Source organism: Marmota monax, unplaced genomic scaffold (assembly GCF_021218885.2).
Source record: "Marmota monax isolate L192 unplaced genomic scaffold, Marmota_monax_Labrador192_F-V1.1 WCK01_AAM20220418_F8-fsc00192, whole genome shotgun sequence".
Lineage (NCBI taxonomy): Eukaryota > Metazoa > Chordata > Mammalia > Rodentia > Sciuridae > Marmota > Marmota monax.
This window is the reverse complement of record NW_026693786.1, coordinates 2,528,848-2,548,721: the sequence shown is the minus strand read 5'-3', so window position 1 is coordinate 2,548,721 and position 19,874 is coordinate 2,528,848. Positions and strand designations below refer to the sequence as shown.

General features: G+C 41.5%; 1 pseudogene; it reads right to left on the bottom strand.

Annotated features, from left to right (window-relative positions):
- Window positions 1–915: 915 nt before the first annotated feature.
- On the bottom strand, window positions 916–2,847 carry LOC124105057 (transmembrane emp24 domain-containing protein 4-like; annotated as a pseudogene).
- Window positions 2,848–19,874: the final 17,027 nt, after the last annotated feature.

The following is a 19,874-nucleotide window of genomic DNA, read 5'->3' as shown; positions in this document are numbered from 1 at the left end:
TATATTGAAGTAGAGTATTGACATCTTCTATTCTTAATATATTGCTGTTCATAACTCCTTTCATATTTCTGAGTATTTGCTTTGTATATTTATATGCATAACTATTTACCATTTTTGTATATTCTTGATTAATTGGCCCAATTATCATCCTAATATGACTTCCTCTTTTGATAGTTTCTGATTTGAGGTCTGTTTCATCTAATTTGTCATTTACATGGTATATCTTTCTCCATTACCTCAATTTCAGTCTACATATATCCTTAAAGATTAAGCAGTTCTCCTATATGTAGCAGATAGTTGGGTCTTATTCATATGTACATTCAGCCACTTTGTCTTTTGATTGTTAAATGTAGTCTATTACATTTAAAGTAATTTTTAAATTTTTAAAAATGTTTATCTTTTTTAGTTGTAGGTGGATACAATATCTTTATTTCATTTTAATGTGGTGCTGAGAATCGAACCCAGTGCCTCACATGTGCTAGGCAGGCACTCTACCACTGAGCCACAACCCCAGTACCCCCATTTAAAATAAATTTTAAAAGTTTTTTTTTTTTAGTTGTCAGTGTACCTTTATATTATATGTGATGCTGAGAATCAAACCCAGGGCCTCACATGTGTTAGGCTAGTGTTCTACCACTGAGCTACAACCTCAGCCCTAAAGTAATTTTTGTAGGTAAGGATTTACTGTTATCATTTTATTAATTGCTTTCTGGTTGTTTTGTAAAGGCTTTGTTTCTTTCTTCCTCTATCGTTGTCTTCCTTTGTTATTTGATAATTTTCTGTAGTAGTGTTCTTTGTTTTGTTTCTCTTTAACTTTAGTGTATCTACTATAGATTTTGCTTTGTGGCAACCATAAGGCTTAGATAAAACATTTTATAATTATTATCAGTTTATTTTATTTTATTATTTTTTTAATATTCCAAATATATTTATAATAAAATTATGAAATAAAATGTCAGGAATGGGCAACTAATAATAAAGTTTTTATACAGAAGAAGGGCATCATTAGCTGTTCAAATTTATGATTCAGGGGCTAAGAAACCAAGTACATAAGTTTCCTCACATGTCCTTGCTGAAATGTTCTCCACTTGGTCAGCCTGAGAATGGTTAAGGAACCACTGTGTCCACTCTTAGTTTCCCAGAAAGAGGTCCATCCAAGCCAAGCCCTAACACAGTCCACACTAAGGTCCATACCAGATCACCCACCCTGGCTGACCAAGAATTTTTCCTCTTTCCCTTTTTTGCTTCTCCTCTGCCCACAACCTCTTATTTCATCTCAAACACAACTACTGTAAGACATTTTATTTAATTGGAAAAATCTGAATAAAGCACCAAATTTCGTTCCCTTGAAGAAAACATTACCACAGCTTAAATATATTGGGAAGAGGGGGGATAAGAGTGCACTGTCCATACTGGCTCTTTCACTGTCTTACCTGACTCTGAGGCCCTATCAGATGGGAATCACAGGTGTCCAAGAGAATTCTGCTAGGCCTTCTAATATGGCCTTGAGAGCAGCTGTTAACATCTGCTTCTGGCCCACAGACTGCTGAAATCCTGAGAGCTGCCATGGCAGTTATAAAAACGTGTGAATAAACAGAAAGCACAAGGACTAGATGATTGGTGTTTTCAGTTAGTTACAGGCAGTAACACTTCAACTAGGAAGGAAAATATATAATTTATCAAAAAATAGTTCTAATATATAGAAAAACATCTCGATCCTCTGGGGCCAAGACCTGCCCCTTATTTACATTCACAAAGCCATTGAGTGAACCAAGTAACTGGCTAGGGAACAGTGAGGCAAGGCCTCCTTTGTGGGGTATGCCAGTCACCTACTGTGTAATCAGATGAAGAAAAAACAGAAGGTCATTTGCTCATTTTTTGAGAGGACAGGGGAATCACTGGAGGCAAAAGAGACAAGAGTTGTCTTGTATTAGTTTCAATTCCTTATAAGCCCTAAAATAGAATTTGAAATCTTGGACCAATGTCCTGTGTCCATGAGAATCAAGGTTAAACAAGTTACTGATCAGAATGGTTTGTTGCCATACTACTAACATGTCATATTCCTTTGCATTTTTTCCCCTCAAAATCCAGGTGGTTAAGGGATTGATTGGAGAAAGTACCAAAGAACTAAAGTAAAAAGGGTCATACAGAGAGGACACTACACCAGCTTCTTGGCCTCAAAGAAGCTCTTGAGATGACGCATCTGCCAAATGCCAGTAAGGATAAGGATGACTGAGCGATGGACCACCACAGGACCCTCTGGTTGGTACTCTCACTGGTCAGACGGAAGCATTCTTCACGATATCTCTGGTAATCCTGCTCCTTCTGGATCTGTTCCACTTGATCAAGTAACTGGCGAGCACGGAGCTGCAGTTCCGTCAGTTTATCCTTAGCTTCAATCTCAGGGTAGTTGTTGGCATGCTCTCCGACCTGGATGTCTAGGTGCACACGCAGTTTGCCACCGGCGAAGAGGGCCATTCTAGTGGAATTGGAGTGCAGACAAATCTGATGTTCACCGGGAGTGTGGGAGGTGAACGTGAAACGGCCCTCGGAGCCATACTGTCGGGACAGTACCACCTTACCGTCGGGGTCCTTCACCTCCACATGCATGCCCAGGCCAGGGGTCGAGGGAAGGAAAACCTCCTTCTGCTTGTCTCACATCTGGGTTCGATAGTTGCCGATGACCATGGTCTCGTCGGGGATTTCCTCCATGAAGCAACGCTTCTCCGTCTCGCCGATGTGGAAGTAGAGCCCCTGGGTGCCGGCAGCACACATCACGAGCAACAGAAACGCCGGTCGCCCGATAGCCGGCAGGCCCCTACCCACGACACCTGCCATCGTGCCTGATACCCGCGCGTGCCTATCAGTTTATTTTAATCTTTTAACAGCTTTGCATACAATAGCTCAGCACTTTTACTTCCCCAATTTTATATTTTTGATGTCACAGTTTACAACTTTCTTATTGTGTATGGATAATTAAGTTATTTTATTTTATTTTATTTTTTTATTTATTTTTTTTTTTTAATTTTTTATTGTGGGTTGTTCAAAACATTACAAATCTCTTGACATATCATATTCCACACTTTGATTCTAGTGGGTTATGAACTCCCACCTTCACCCCATACACAGATTGCAGATTCACATCAGTTACACATCCATTGATTTACAAATTGCCATACTAGTGTCTGTTGTGCTCCGCTGCCTTTCCCATCATCCACCCTCCCCCCTCCCCACCTCTCCCCTCCCCTCCCCTCCTCTCTCTCTACCCCCTCCACTGTATAACCCTGAGGGTCTCCTTCCATTACCGTGCAATTTACCTTCTCTCTCCCTTTCCCTCCCACCTCTCATCCCTGTTAAATGTTAATCTTCTTCTCCTGTTCTTCGTCCCTACTCTGTTCTTAGTTACTTTCCTTATATCAAAGAAGACATTTGGCATTTGTTTTTTAGGGATTGGCTAGCTTCACTTAGCATAATCTGCTCTAATGCCATCCATTTCCCTGTAAATTCTATGATTTTGTCATTTTTTAATGCAGAGTAATACTCCATTGTGTATAAATGCCACATTTTTTTTATCCATTCGTCTATTGAAGGGCATCTAGGTTGGTTCCACAGTCTTGCTATTGTGAACTGTGCTGCTATGAACATCGATGTAGCAGTGTCCCTGTAGCATGCTCTTTTTAGGTCTTTAGGGAATAGACCAAGAAGGGGAATAGCTGGGTCAAATGGTGGCTCCATTCCCAGCTTTCCAAGAAATCTCCATACTGCTTTCCAAATTGGCTGCACCAATCTGCAGTCCCACCAGCAATGTACAAGTGTACCCTTTTCCCCACATCCTCGCCAGCACTTGTTGTTGTTTGACTTCCTAATGGCTGCCAATCTTACTGGAGTGAGATGGTATCTTAGGGTGGTTTTGATTTGCATTTCTCTGACAGCTAGAGATGTTGAGCATTTTTTCATGTACTTGTTGATTGACTGTATGTCCTCCTCTGTGAAGTGTCTGTTCAGGTCCTTGGCCCATTTGTTGATTGGGTTGTTTGTTCTCTTATTGTCTAATTTTTTGAGTTCTTTGTATACTCTGGATATTAGGGCTCTATCTGAAGTGTGAGGAGTAAAGATTTGTTCCCAGGATGTAGGCTCCCTATTTACCTCTCTTATTGTTTCTTTTGCTGAGAAAAAACTTCTTAGTTTGAGTAAGTCCCATTTGTTGATTCTAGTTATTAACTTTTGTGCTATGGGTGTCCTATTGAGGAATTTGCAGCCCGACCCCACCGACTGTAGATCGTAGCCAACTTTTTCTTCTATCAGACGGCGCGTCTCTGATTTGATATCAAGTTCCTTGATCCATTTTGAATTCACTTTTGTGCATGGCGAGAGAAAGGGATTCAGTTTCATTTTGTTGCATATGGATTTCCAGTTTTCCCAGCACCATTTGTTGAAGATGCTATCCTTCCTCCATTGCATGCTTTTAGCCCCTTTATCAAATATAAGATAGTTGTAGTTTTGTGGATTGGTTTCTGTGTCCTCTATTCTGTACCATTGGTCCACACGCCTGTTTTGGTACCAGTACCATGCTGTTTTTGTTACTATTGCTCTGTAGTATAGTTTGAAGTCTGGTATCGCTATACCGCCTGATTCACACTTCTTGCTTAGCATTGTTTTTGCTATTCTGGGTCTTTTATTTTTCCATATGAATTTCATGATTGCTTTCTCTATTTCTACAAGAAATGCCATTGGGATTTTGATTGGCATTGCATTAAACCTATAGAGAACTTTTGGTAATATCGCCATTTTGATGATGTTAGTTCTGCCTATCCATGAACAGGGTATATTTTTCCATCTTCTAAGATCTTCTTCTATTTCTCTCTTTAGGGTTCTGTAGTTTTCATTGTATAAGTCTTTCACCTCTTTTGTTAGGTTGATTCCCAAGTATTTTATTTTTTTTGAAGATATTGTGAATGGAGTGGTTGTCCTCATTTCCATTTCAGAGGATTTGTCGCTGATATACAGGAATGCCTTTGATTTATGCGTGTTGATTTTAAATCCTGCCACTTTGCTGAATTCATTTATTAGCTCTAATAGTTTCTTTGTAGAGCCTTTTGGGTCTGCTAGATATAGAATCATATCATCTGCAAATAGTGATAATTTAATTTCTTCTTTTCCTATTTTTATGCCTTTAATTTCTTTCGTCTGTCTAATTGCTCTGGCCAGTGTTTCGAGAACTATGTTGAACAGAAGTGGAGAGAGAGGGCATCCCTGTCTTGTTCCAGATTTTAGAGGGAATGCCTTCAGTTTTTCTCCATTCAGAATAATGCTAGCCTGAGGCTTAGCATAGATTGCTTTTACAATATTGAGGTATGTTCCTGTTATCCCTAGTTTTTCTAGAGTTTTGAACATAAAGGGATGCTGTACTTTGTCAAATGCTTTTTCCGCATCTATCGAGATGATCATATGGTTCTTATTTTTAAGTCTATTGATGTGGTGAATAACATTTATTGATTTCCGTATATTGAACCAGCCTTGCATCCCAGGGATGAATCCTACTTGATCATGGTGTACAATTTTTTTTATATGTTTTTGTATCCGATTCGCCAGAATTTTATTGAGGATTTTTGCATCTAGGTTCATTAGAGATATTGGTCTGTAGTTTTCTTTCTTTGAAGTGTCTTTGTCTGGTTTAGGTATCAGGGTGATGTTGGCCTCATAGAATGAATTTGGAAGTTCTCCCTCCTTTTCTATTTCCCGAAGAAGCTTGAAAAGTATTGGTATTAGTTCTTCTTTAAAGGTTTTGTAAAATTCTGCTGTATACCCATCGGGACCTGGGCTTTTCTTAGTTGGTAGTCTTTTTATGGTTTCTTCTATCTCCTCAATTGATATTGGTCTGTTTAGGTTTTCTATATCCTCCTGACTCAATCTGGGCAGATCATATGACTTAAGAAATTTATCTATGCCTTCACTATCTTCTAATTTATTGGAGTATAAGGATTCAAAATAGTTTTTGATTATCTTCTGTATTTCTGAAGTGTCTGTTGTGATATTGCCTTTTTCATCCCGTATGCTAGTAATTTGAGTTCTCTCTCTTCTTCTCTTCACTAGCATCGCTAAGGGTCTGTCGATTTTGTTTATTTTTTCAAAGAACCAACTTTTAGTTTTGTCAATTTTTTCAATTGTTTCTTTTGTTTCGATTTCATTAATTTCAGCTCTGATTTTCATTATTTCTTGCCTTCTACTTCTTTTGCTGTTGTTTTGCTCTTCTTTTTCAAGGATTTTGAGATGAAGTATGAGATCATTTATTTGTTGGTTTTTTCTTTTTTTAAGGAATGAACTCCAAGCAATGAATTTTCCTCTTAGAACTGCTTTCAATGTGTCCCATAGATTCCGATATGTTGTGTCTGTGTTTTCATTTATCTCTAAGAATTTTTTAATTTCCTCCTTGATGTCTTCTATAACCCATTGATCATTCAGTAACCTATTGTTCATTCTCCAATTGATGTATGCTTTTTCCTTCCTTCTTTTATCGTTGATTTTCAGTTTCATTCCATTATGATCAGATAAGATGCATGGTAATATCTCTACTCCTTTATATTGTCTAAGAGTTGCCCTGTGACATAATATATGATCTATTTTTGAGAAGGATCCATGTGCTGCTGAGAAAAAAGTGTAACTGCTTGATGTTGGGTGGTATACTCTATATATATCAATTAGGTCTAGGTTATTAATAGTGTTATTGAGTTCTATAGTTTCCTTATTCAACTTTTGTTTGGAAGATCTGTCCAGTGGCGAGAGAGGTGTGTTGAAGTCTCCCATGATTATGGTGTGGTGGTCTATTAGACTCTTGAACTTGAGAAGAGTTTGTTTGACGAACATAGCTGCACCATTGTTTGGGGCATAAATATTTATGATTGTTATGTCTTGTTGGTGTATGGTTCCCTTAAGCAGTATGTAGTGTCCCTCTTTATCTCTTTTGATTAACTTTGGCTTGAAATCTATTTTATTTGATATGAGTATGGACACGCCTGCTTGTTTCCGAAGTCCATATGAGTGATATGATTTTTCCCAACCTTTCACCTTCAGCCTATGTATGTCTTTTCCTATCAAATGCGTCTCCTGTAGGCAGCATATTGTTGGGTCTTGTTTTGTGATCCATTCTACTAGCCTGTGTCTCTTAATTGGTGAGTTTAAGCCATTAACATTTAGGGTTATTATTGAGATATGGGTTGTTCTTCCAGCCATATTTGTTTATTTCTGTTACTAAACATTGTTTGTTTTCCTCTTTGATTATTTCCCCCCTCCCTTTACTGTCCTACCTCCCACTGTTGGTTTTCATTGTTATTTTCCATTTCCTCTTCCTGTAATACTTTGGCTAGGATGTTTTGAAGAGATGGTTTTCTAGCTGCGAATTCTTTAAACTTTTGTTTATCGTGGAAGGTTTTAATTTCATTCTCCATCCTGAAGCTTAATTTCGCTGGATACACAATTCTTGGTTGGAACCCATTATCTTTCAGTGTTTGAAATATGTTATTCCAGGATCTTCTAGCTTTCAGAGTCTGTGTTGAAAGATCAGCTGTTATCCTGATTGGCTTGCCCCTAAATGTAATCTGCTTCCTTTCTCTTGTAGCTTTTAAAATTCTCTCCTTATTCTGTATGTTGGGCATCTTCATTATAATGTGTCTAGGTGTGGATCTCTTATGATTTTGCACATTCGGCGTCCTGTAGGCTTCTAGGATTTGGGATTCTGTCTCATTCTTCAAGTCTGGGAAGTTTTCTTGTATTATTTCATTGAATAGACTGCTCATTCCTTTGGTTTGGAGCTCTGTACCTTCCTGTATCCCAATGACTCTTAAGTTTGGTCTCTTAATGTTATCCCATATTTCTTGGATGTTCTGCTCATGGTTTCTTAACAGTCTTGCTGAGCTGTCTATGTTCTTTTCCAGTTGAAATACTTTGTCTTCATTGTCTGATGTTCTATCTTCTAAGTGTTCTACTCTGTTGGTAGTATTCTCCATTGAGTTTTTAAGTTGGTTTATTGCTTCCTGCATTTCTAGGATTTCTGATTGCTTGTTTTTTATAACCTCTATCTCCCTGTATAGTTGATCCTTTGCTTCCTGGATTTGTTTGCGTAATTCGTTGTCGAAGTGATCTTTCATTGTCTGATTTTGCTGTTTAATGTCTTCCTTGATACTCCAGATCATCTGAAGCATGTATATCCTGAATTCTTTATCTGACATTCCATCTGCTGCAGCTGTTACCTCTTCTAAAGTTGCGTTGACCTGCATTGCTTGTGGTCCTTTCTTTCCTTGTCTTTTCATACTGCTTGCATATCTTTCCTGCAGGTGCGGGCGGCGGCTCTGCTCTCTCCTTATTCCAATTGGGGTGTCGTGGCTACCACGCCGGCAGGTCACTGGGCCTGTTCTGGGAGCTGGTGGCGGCTCTGTTCTGCCCCTACTCCAATTGGGGTGACGTGTCTGTCGTACCAGCAGGCCACTGGGCCTGTCCCGCTGGTCGGTCGCAGATCTGCCCACCTTTCGGGCACGGGTGGAGGCTCTGCTTTGCCCCTACTCCAATTGGGGTGTCGTGACTACCCCGCCTGCAGGATGCTGGGTCTGTTCCTGGCAAGGGAGGCGACTCTGCTCTGTCACTACTCCAATTAGGGTGGTGTTTGTACCCCGCCGGCAGGCTCCTGGGCCTGATCCGCCGGTCTGTTGTATGTCTGCCTATCTTGAAGGCGCGGGCGGCGGATCTGCCCTGCCCCTCCTACCACGCCTGCGGACCCCTGGACCTGATCTGCAGGTTGATCACTGGTCTGCTCACCCTGCGGGCACGGGTGGCGGTTCCGCTCCACCCCCACTCCAATTGGGGTCACGTGACCACCACACCGGCAGGGCCTGATCCGGGCGTGGGATAAGGATCTGCTCTGCCCCTACTCGAGTTGGGGTGACGTGTGTACCACACTGGCAGGCCACTGGGCCTGACCCGCCAGGCTGTCACAGGTCTGTTTACCTTGCAAGCGCGAAGGGCGGCTCTGCCCTGCCCCTCCTACCACGCCCATGTACTACTGGGTCGTGGGTCTGCCCACCTGGCGGGTGTGGGTGGCGGCTCCGCTCCGCCCCCTCTCCAATTGGGGTCACGCGGTCACCACGCTGGCGAGCCGCTGGGCCTGCTCCGGGGGCTGGCGGCGGCCCGGCTCCTTCCCTCTGGCTCGAGGACAAATTGAGGAGACTCGGGTGACTGAGCCTCACCCCCCTTACCAGGAGACCAACTGCTTATGTCACCGCTGGTATTGATGAAGATCTCTCCTCCACCGCTTTCTGCTGACATCAGATCTCTGCCATGTTGGTATCCTATGCGAATGGCAGCATTTCGTTCCCCTTGCCAGGCAACCCAAGCAATGGGTGAGTCCTGACCTGCCCTCAGCAGGACCCGGACCGAGACACAGTTTCCGCGGGCTCCTAGCCCCGGTCCAGGGAAGTTCCGGGAGCCGGAACTCGGCCGCTCCGTGCTCGGTGTAAGCTCCTATAAGTGTAGGCTCCAAGAAGCAGCCCCCGCGGGCTCAGTTCCGGGAGCCGGAATTCGGCCGCTTAATGCTTGGTGTATGCTCTGATAGTAGCAGGGTCCAAGAAGCAGCCTCCGCGGGCTCCGCAGCCCTGAGCCAGGGCGGTTCCGGGACGGTTCCGGGAGCCGGAACTCGGCCGCTCTGTGCTCGGTGTAAGCTCCTATAAGTGTAAGCTCCAAGAAGCAGTCCCCGCGGGCTCAGTTCCGGGAGCTGGAATTCGGCTTCTTGGTGTTTCGTGTTTGCTCTGATATTAGCAGGGTCCAAGAAGCAGCCTCCGCAGGCTCCGCAGCCCGGAGCCAGGGCGGTTCCGGGACGGTTCCGGGAGCCGGAACTCGGCCGCCCCGCGCTCCGTGTTCACTCCGATAAGATCAGATTTTAAGAAGCCCCCAGGCGCTGAACCCTAGCAATCTGTCTGCAAGCCGCAGGCGAATTGCAGCCTGAAATTACCTGTTCTATGGCTGAATGAGCTGCGGTCAGTCAAAAACAGGTGTGGTGACGTCAGTTTACCAACATGGTGGCTGCTGGCCTCCTCTGTGGTCTGACCGGTGTGGAGAACCGAGATGGACCGCTTCCTTCCCCGTCTCGAACCCAGAATTCAGCCCTGAGTGCGGTGCTTGCGCGTCTGGCAGAAACTGCAGCGCTGTAACCCTGCGTCTCTATCCCAGCACGCCTTGCAGACTCTAGCCGCGGGGCGATTTGCTTAATAAGCAGTGTTACCCTCCATGCGACAAACCTCTCGCGTTTGAGTCCCCGTAGCCGATCCTCATGCGATGGAAATCCTTCCTCCAGGTTCCGGCGCACCCCACTATTGCTGGAAATTCCTAACAAGATATCCTTTAGCCGTCCTGACTTGTCATACTCCCACACAGTGAAGCAGCACACGGGGGTAATGCACTCCCCTCGCCGCCATCTTCCCTCGGAGTTATTTTAGATATAGTTAGTTTTAATACTTCTGTCTTAACCTTTATACTAGAAATAAAAGTGGTTTACACACTGTCCTTCCAGTATTACAATATTATGAATTTAAGTCTATATTTACCTCTACCAGTGAGTTTTATTCTTTCATATTTACATTATTAATTAGTGGCATTTTGTTTCAGCTAGAAAAACTCTCTTTAGTATTACTTTGAACATTTTGAATATATCATCTCACTCTCTCCTGGCCTGCATGGTTTTTGTGTAGAAATCTGCTAATGGTCTCATTGAGGTTCCCATATATATGAGGGGTCTCCTTTCTCTGGGTCTTTGATTTTTGATAATATGATTATAACCCATCTTGGTGAAGTCTTCTTTGAACTGAATCCTTTGGAGATCATTGAGCTTAACATACCTGGAATTTTATCTTTCTCCAGATTTGGGAAGTTTTCATCCATTATTTCTTTAAATATGCCTCTATTTATTTTTTTTCTTTTTCTTTCTCTGAGGCAAGCTTCAAATATATGTGTTGCATCCAGGGATAATTGCAAGCATGTATAAGGTGGCATTAGCTGGATCCAGGGGTAGGGATCAGAGCCAACTCTTGGGGCACGTGTGGCAATGAGGGCTGGTGGTATATGCATGTTTGATGATAGTGGTCTGGGATGATGGAATGCAGTTGCATGGTACAGTGTTCAGGTGTGCACTGGTGATAGGGATCTGGCATGTGTGTGTATATACCTGAAATGGCCAACTGGTGGGGTTCTTTTTTTTTTTTGGTACCAGGGATTGAACTCAGGGGCACTCAATCACTGAACCACATCCCCAGCCCTATTTTGCATTTTATTTAGAGACAGGGGCTCACTGAATTGCTTAGTGCTTTACTGAGGCTGAGGCTGACTTTGAACTTGCAATCTTCCAGTCTCAGCCTCCCAAGCCTCTGGGATTACCTGGTAGTGTTCTTGTGTGTCTGCTATAGTTTGGATCTTGAATGTCCCTTTAAGGCCCACAAATTAAAGGATTGGTCCTCAACCTGTAGTGCAATTGGGAGGTGGTGGAAACTTTAAAAACCTCATGGGCAGAAATTAGGTCATTGAAGGATTGATTGTAAGACTTCGGTCTCCTCATCTTCCTCTCTTTTTCATATTTCTAACCTTAGGGTGAATGGCTTGCCCTGTCACGTTCTCCTACCAGGATGTCCTGTGCTATCATAGTCCCAAAGCATTTGTTCATGGATTGGAGCCTCCAAAACTATGAGCCAAACAACACTTTCCTCAGTATAAGTTGGTAATCTTAGGTATTTTGTTATGTTAACAGAAGCTGACTAACACAATGCCAATGCAAGGACCAAGTAAAGGGGTAAAGTGCCTTAGTTTGGGCTGGTGCTGGAGAGCAGAGTCAACTGTGTTTGCATGTGCAGGTGTGGAGGGCCTGGGCTGGTGGCAAGCCTGTGTACAGCTCTAGGGGCTAACTGTGAACATAAGCACAATGGGGCTGATGATAGGAGTTGGTCCTGGCTGTTTGTGCATGGCCAGCTGTGGGGGCTAGAACTGGTGGTGTGCATAAGCCTAGCTACAGAGATTAGTTGTGGGTGCACATGTGGTGGTGGGAGCAAGGGCCTGTGGCAGGAATCCAGGGGTATTTGTGGGAATGCATATGACAGCTATGCTGGGTCCTTTGGCCGGGATGCTCATGAATCAAGTACTTTGGGACTGTGAAGGTAAAAAACTATAGGAGCCTTCTGTGGTGGCTACAGTGGGTCTGCTGTGGCTGTGCTGGCTGTTGATTTCTTTAGTAGCAAAAGCTGAGGGGGTTTCTATTGCACAGGCATGTGGGGTTTATAATGGTGAACTTCGCTGGATCTTTTGTAGTTAAAGTTGTGTGTAAAGCAACTCCACAGGCTGTTGATGTCCTCCAAATAGGCCACTGTGGTCTGAAATGGCTCCTGCCTTATGTTGATACTGATACCTGCCATCCTTCTTTGTTCCAGCTTTCTCTAGATTTCTCAGGTTTGCCAGTCTCCACAGGAATCTGGGTATGGTGCGATTGAAGTTATCCATTTGGGCAGTGCCCTGAAAGGTTGAGGAAGTTGATTATTCACAGCCCCCTAACTCTCCTTTCTACTGTCAGGTAAAATCAATGCCAGAGAGATCTGAGCAGTCTGGTTTTGTGGATGTGATGATACAGGCAAAATGAAACTTTTTTGAATCCCATTTGTGTAGTTATTATCAATTTTTTTCTTCCATTGTGGTGTTGTAGCTTTTTTTTTATTGGTTGTTCAAAACATTTTAAAGCTCTTGACACATCATATTTCATACATTAGATTCAAGTTGGTTATGAACTCCCAATTTTACCCCAAATACAGATTGCAGAATCACATCGGTTACACATCCACATTTTTACATAATGCCCTATTAGTAACTGTTGTATTCTGCTACCTTTCCTATCCTCTACCATCCCCCCTCCCTCCCCTCCCATCTTCTCTCTCTACCCCATCCACTGTAATTCATATCTCTCCTTGTTTATTTTCCCATTCCCCTCACAACCTCTTATATGTAATTTTGTATAACAATGAGGGTCTCCCTCCATTACCATGCAATTTCCCTTTTCTCTCCCTTTCCATCCCACCTCATGTATCTGTTTAATGTTAATCTTTTTCTTCCTGCTCTTCCTCCCTGCTTTGTTCTTAGTTGCTCTCATTATATCAAAGAAGACATTTGGTATTTGTTTTTTAGGGATTGGCTAGCTTCACTAAGCATAATCTGCTCTAGTGCCATCCATTTCCCTGCAAATTCTATGATTTTGTCATTTTTTAGTGCTGTGTAATACTCCATGGTGTATAAATGCCACATTTTTTAAATCCATTCATCTATTGAAGGGCATCTGGGTTGGTTCCACAGTCTAGCAATTGTGAATTGTGCTGCTATGAACATCGATGTGGCAGTATCCCTGTAGTACGCTCTTTTAAGGTCTTCAGGGAAAAGTCCAAGAAGGGCAATAGCTGGGTCAAATGGTGGTTCCATTCCCAGCTTTCCCAGGAATCTCCATACTGCTTTCCAGATTGGCCACACCAGTTTGCAGTCCCACCAGCAATGTACAAGAGTACACTTTTCCCCACATCCTCGCCAGCACTTGTTGTTGTTTGACTTCCTAATGGCTGCCAATCTTACTGGAGTGAGATGGTATCTTAGGGTGGTTTTGATTTGCATTTCTCTGACTGCTAGAGATGGTGAGCATTTTTTCATGTACTTGTTGATTGATTGTATGTCCTCCTCTGAGAAGTGTCTGTTCAGGTCTTTGGCCCATTTGTTGATTGGGTTATTTGTTTTCTTATTGTTTAATTTTTTGAGTTCTTTGTATACTCTGGATATTAGGGCTCTATCTGAAGTGTGAGGAGTAAAAATTTGTTCCCATGATGTAGGCTCCCTATTTACCTCTTTTATTGTTTCTCTTGCTGAGAGAAAACTTTTCAGTTTAAGTAAGTCCCATTTGTTGATTTTTGTTATCAACTTTTGTGCTATGGGTGTCCTATTAAGGAATTTGGAGCCCGACCCTACAATATGTAGATCGGAGCCAACTTTTTCTTCTATCAGACGCAGAGTCTCTGATTTGATATCTAGCTCCTTGATCCACTTTGAGTTAACTTTTGTGCATGGCGAGAGGAGGGGATTCAGTTTCATTTTGTTGCATATGGATTTCCAGTTTTCCCAACACCATTTGTTGAATATGCTATCCTCCCTCCATTGCATGCTTTTAGCTCCTTTATCAAATATAAGATAGTTGTAGCTTTGTGGATTAGTCTCTGTGTCCTCTATTCTGTACCATTGGTCCACCCTCCTGTTTTGGTACCAGTACCATGCTGTTTTTGTTACTATTGCTCTGTAATATAGTTTTAAGTCTGGTATCGCTATACCGCCTGATTCGCACTTCCTGCTTAGAATTGCTTTTGCTATTCTGGGTCTTTTATTTTTCCATATGAATTTCATGATTGCTTTATCCATTTCTACAAGAAATGCTGTTGGGATTTTGATTGGCATTGCATTAAACCTATAGAGAACTTTTGGTAATATCGCCATTTTGATGATGTTAGTTCTGCCTATCCGTGAACAGGGTATATTTTTTCCATCTTCTAAGATCTTCTTCTACTTCTCTTTTTAGGGTTTTGTAGTTTTCATTATATAAATCTTTCACCTCTTTTATTAGGTTGATTCCCAAGTATTTTTTTTTTTGAGGATATTGTGAATGGAGTGTTTTTCCTCATTTCCGTTTCAGAAGTTTTGTTGCTGATATACAGAAATGCCTTTGATTTATGCGTGTTGATTTTATATCCTGCCACTTTGCTGAATTCATTTATTAGTTCTAGTAGTTTTTTTGTAGACCCTTTTGGGTCTTCTAGGTATAGAATCATGTCATCTTCAAATAGTGATAATTTAAGTTCTTCCTTTCCTATTTTTATGCCTTTAATTTCTTTCATCTGTCTAATTGCTCTGGCCAGTGTTTCGAGAACTATATTGAATAGAAGTGGTGATAGAGGGCATCCCTGTCTTGTTCCAGATTTTAGGAGGAATGCTTTCAATTTTTCTCCATTGAGAATGATGCTAGCCTGGGGCTTAGCATAGATAGCTTTTACAATGTCGAGGTAAGTTCCTGTTATCCCTAGTTTTTCTAATGTTTTGAACATAAAGGGATGCTGTACTTTGTCGAATGCTTTTTCTGCGTCTATTGAGATGATCATATGGTTCTTATTTTTAAGTCTATTGATGTGGTGAATAACATTTATTGATTTCCGTATATTGAACCAACCTTGCATCCCAGGGATGAATCCTACTTGATCATGGTGCACAATTTTTTTGATGTGCCTTTGTATCCGATTCGCCAGAATTTTTTTTTTTTTAAAGAGTGAGAGAGAGTGAGAAAGAGGGAGAGATAGAGAGAATTTTAATATTTATTTTTTAGTATTTGGCAGACACAACATCTTTGTCTGTATGTGGTGCTGAGGATCGAACCCGGGCCGCACGCATGCCAGGCGAGCACGCTACCGCTGGAGCCACATCCCCAGCCCTCGCCAGAATTTTATTGAGGATTTTTGCATCTAGGTTCATCAGAGATATTGGTCTGTAGTTTTCTTTCTTTGAGGTGTCTTTGTCTGGTTTCGGAATCAGGGTGATGTTGGCCTCATAGAATGAATTTGGCAGAGCTCCCTCTTTTTCTATTTCCTGAAATAACTTGAAAAGTATTGGTATTAATTCTTCCTTAAAGGTTTTGTAAAACTCCGCTGTATACCCATCTGGTCCTGGGCTCTTCTTGGTTGGAAGTCTTTTGATTGCTTCTTCTATTTCATCTATTGTTATTGGTCTGTTTAAGTTGTGAGTATCCTCCTGACTCAGTCTGGGCAAATCATATGACTTAAGGAATTTATCGATGTCTTCACTATCTTCTATTTTATTGGAATATAGGTTTTCAAAATAATTTCTAATTGTCTTCTGTATTTCTGTAGCGTCTGTTGTGATATTGCCTTTTTCATCCCGTATGTTAGTGATTTGAGTTCTCTCTCTTCTTCTCTTCGTTAGCATGGCTAAGGGTCTGTCGATCTTATTTATTTTTTCAAAGAACCAACTTTTAGTTTTGTTAATTTTTTCAATAGTTTCTTTTGTTTCAATTTCGTTGATTTCCGCTCTGATTTTAATTATTTCTTGCCTTCTGCTACATTTGCTGTTGTTTTGCTCTTCCTTTTCTAGGGCTTTGACATGAAGTGTGAGCTCATTTATTTGTTGGTTTTTCCTTTTTTTGAGGAATGACCTCCAGGCGATGAATTTCCCTCTTAAAACTGCTTTCATTGTGTCCCATAGATTCCGATATGTTGTGTCTGTATTTTCATTTATCTCTAAGAATTTTTTGATTTCCTCCTTTATGTCTTCTGTAACCCATTGATCATTCAGTAACATATTGTTCATTTTCCATGTGATGTAGGATTTTTCCTTCCTTCTTTTATCATTGATTTCCAGTTTCATTCCATTATGATCAGATAAAATGCATGGTATTATCTCCACCCCTGTATATTTACTGAGGGTTGCCCTATGGCATAATATATGGTCTATTTTTAAGGAGGATCCATGTGTTGCTGAGAAAAAAGTATATCCACTTGATGATGGTTGATATATTCTATATATGTCAGTTAAGTCTAGGTTGTTGATTGTGATATTGAGTTCTATAGTTTCTTTATTCAGCTTTTGTTTGGAGGATCTGTCCAATTGTGAGAGAGGTGTGTTGAAGTCACCCATAATTATTGTGTTGTGGTCTATTTGATTCTTGAACTTGAGGAGAATTTGTTTTATGAACGTCGCAGCACCATTATTTGGTGCATAAATATTGATAATTGTTATGTCTTGTTGGTGAATGGTTCCTTTTAACAGTATATAATGTCCTTCCTTATCCCTTTTGATTAATTTAGTCTTGAAGTCAATTTTATTCGATATGAGGATGGCCACCCCTGCTTGCTTACGAGGACCGTGTGCGTGGTATATTTTTTCCCAACCTTTCACCTTCAGCCTGTGTATGTCTTTTGCAATCAGATGTGTCTCCTGGAGGCAGCATATTGTTGGATTTGTTTTTTTAATCCATGTTACCAGCCTATGTCGCTTTATTGGAGAGTTTAAGCCATTAATGTTTAGAGTTACTATTGATATATGCTTTGTACTTCCAGCCATGTTTGATTATTTATCTTCTTCTTTTTTTTTTTTTAAATTTAGTTTGTTTCTCCATGGTTAGCTTTCCCCCCACCCTCTGTCTTTATAGAGGCACTTCCCACTGATGGTTTTGGTTATTGTTTTTCATTTCTTACTTGTGTAGTGTTTTGCTCAAGATGCTTTGCAATGCTGGTTTTCTGGCTGCAAATTCTTTTAGCTTTTGTTTATCATGAAAGATTTTTATTTCGTTATCGTACCTGAAGCTTAATTTTGCTGGATACAGAATTCTTGGTTGGCATCCATTGTCTTTCAGTGTTTGAAATACGTTGTTCCAGGATCTTCTCGCTTTCAGCGTCTGTGATGAAAAATCCGTTGTTAACCTTATTGGTTTACCCCTGAATGTAATCTGCCTCCTTTCTCTTGTAGCTTTTAATATTTCCTCTTTGTTCTGTATATTGGATATCTTCATAACAATGTGTCTTGGCGTTGGTCTACTGTGATTTTGTGTGCTCGGTGTCCTGTATGCATCTAAAATTTGTATATCCGTTTCCTTTTTTATTTCTGGAAAGTTTTCTGTAATTATTTCTTTCAGCAGGTTACTCATTCCCTTGGTTTGAATCTCTGTACCTTCTTCTATCCCGATGACTCGTAGGTTTGGTTTCTTTATGTTATCCCATATCTCTTGGATGTTTTTCTCGTGGTTTTTAACCAGCCTTTCTGAGTTGGCTAGGCTCTTTTCAAGATGATATATTTTGTCTTCATTATCTGATGTTCTGGCTTCTACTTGCTCCACTCTGTTAGTGATACTCTCAATTGAGTTTTTAATTTGGTTTATCGTTTCCTTCATTTCTAGAATTATTGTTGGGTTTTTTTTTATAATCTCAATCTCCTGATAAAGATGCTTAACTTCTTCTTTTATCTGTCTATGTAATTCATTTTCAAAGTGTTCTTTCACTGTTTGGATTTGCTGTCTCGTATCTTCTTTAAGGTTCCATTCCATCTGTCTAAGGTATTCCTTGAGTTCTTTATATGACCATTTTTCTGCTGACTCTAGGTCCTCCTGAATATTTAGGCTGTCCTTCATTGTTTGCACTCCTTTTCTTCCTTGCTTTTTTATGCTGCTCATGTTACTTCTTGTTCTGTTTGACTGCTGAGTTACTGTTTACTCTTATAGATTTATTTGATGCTTGAGAGGAAAGATATTAGAAGGGAAGGGAAGAAGTCACTAAAGAGAATGAGAGTAGGCAGGTAGAATTCAAGGAAGGGGGAATAAGAAAATTAAAAAGAAATGAAAAGACAAAAGAAACAAGAATAACAAAGATTAGATAATAAAGAAAGAAAGAAAAGACGAAAAAAAATTTTTAACAAAAATAATAGCGATAATAAAAAAATGAAAATTAAAATTTAAAAAAATAATAATAATAAAATTAAAAAAATTAAAAAATAGAAACATTGAAAAAAAGTTAAAGAACAACAACAAATAAAAATTGAAAATGAAAGAAAAAGAAGAAAAAAAAAGAAAAAGAAAAGAAAAAAAATGATAATAATAATAATAATAAATGCAGTCCTAGAGTTCTATTAACTTCTCTTCCAGTAGGTGGAGCTGTGCCCACTGGGCCAAGCTTCTCCTCTCAATAAGTGGGAACCATTCACTGTGCAGCAGCTCTTTCTCCTAGACTGGGCGGGTCTCCAATCCTGAGTGTCTAGGGCCTTGTCTTGTGTTTCCTCAAGCCAGGCCGTGCTCACCTGTGGCGCTCACCACAATACTGGCTACACGCCAGGTCTGCTGCTCCTGGGAGCCCTGTTTTCATGAACACCTGGGCTCACTCTCCCTGTTTGCCTCCCTGAGACCCTAAGTTTGTAGAGCTTGGGGCTGAGATCCCCCAGCGAATTTGCTTGCCCTCCTGTAGCCACGCCCCCGGTAGCTGGTGCAAGAGACCTCAGTTGTCAGCACTGGTGGGAGCGGTAGCCGGGAGTTCCGCGCCGCGAGTTCCGCGCCGTGAGTCCCGCGCCACTCCTGATTCCCTCGGTCTGGTTATTGCGTTCACAGGAGAGCTGGGAGTGGCCCTTAAGTTTTCCCTGCTGTGTGGAGAGAGATGACTAGGGGATTACACACCTGTCGCGCTGGTTTCAATGCAGTTATCTCCTCCGCCCGTGACGCCATTTCTCTGCCATGGTGGTATCCCTTGCAAATGGTGACATTTGTTCCCTTTGCCGGGTGACCAATGCAATGGGTGGGTCCTGACTGTCTCTCCCAATCCCCGTTTCAGTCCTGTGGCCACTGCCTATGAAGGCTCGGTTGGCTTTTACCTCTGTAAGTTCCTAAGGGCCGGCCAATTATTTCAGCGGGATCGTTAGTGCTGAGTCACACTAAGCAGGCAAACCGGAGCTTAATTGCCTCCGATTCGGGCTCTGTGTGTGTGTTCTGAGGGGCCCAGCCTGTACACCCCAGATCCACGTCAGCTCAGCATTGCCTAGTGATCCTGAGCAAACAGCATTTAGACAGTTTACGGCTCCCTATGCCCGCGCGGTTGAAGATGTCAGAGACTTGATCTCTCTGCGCCTGCCACCATGTTACATCTCCTCAGTGATATTCATGTTGCCCTTACAGCTTCCTGGTATAAGCAAGTTCTTGGGATTATACAAACTGCTGCTTCTGTTTCCAGTCCAGATTTCTAGAAATGAAACCCTGCCGCCGTCGCCTCCGTCTCCGGGCTGCGCTC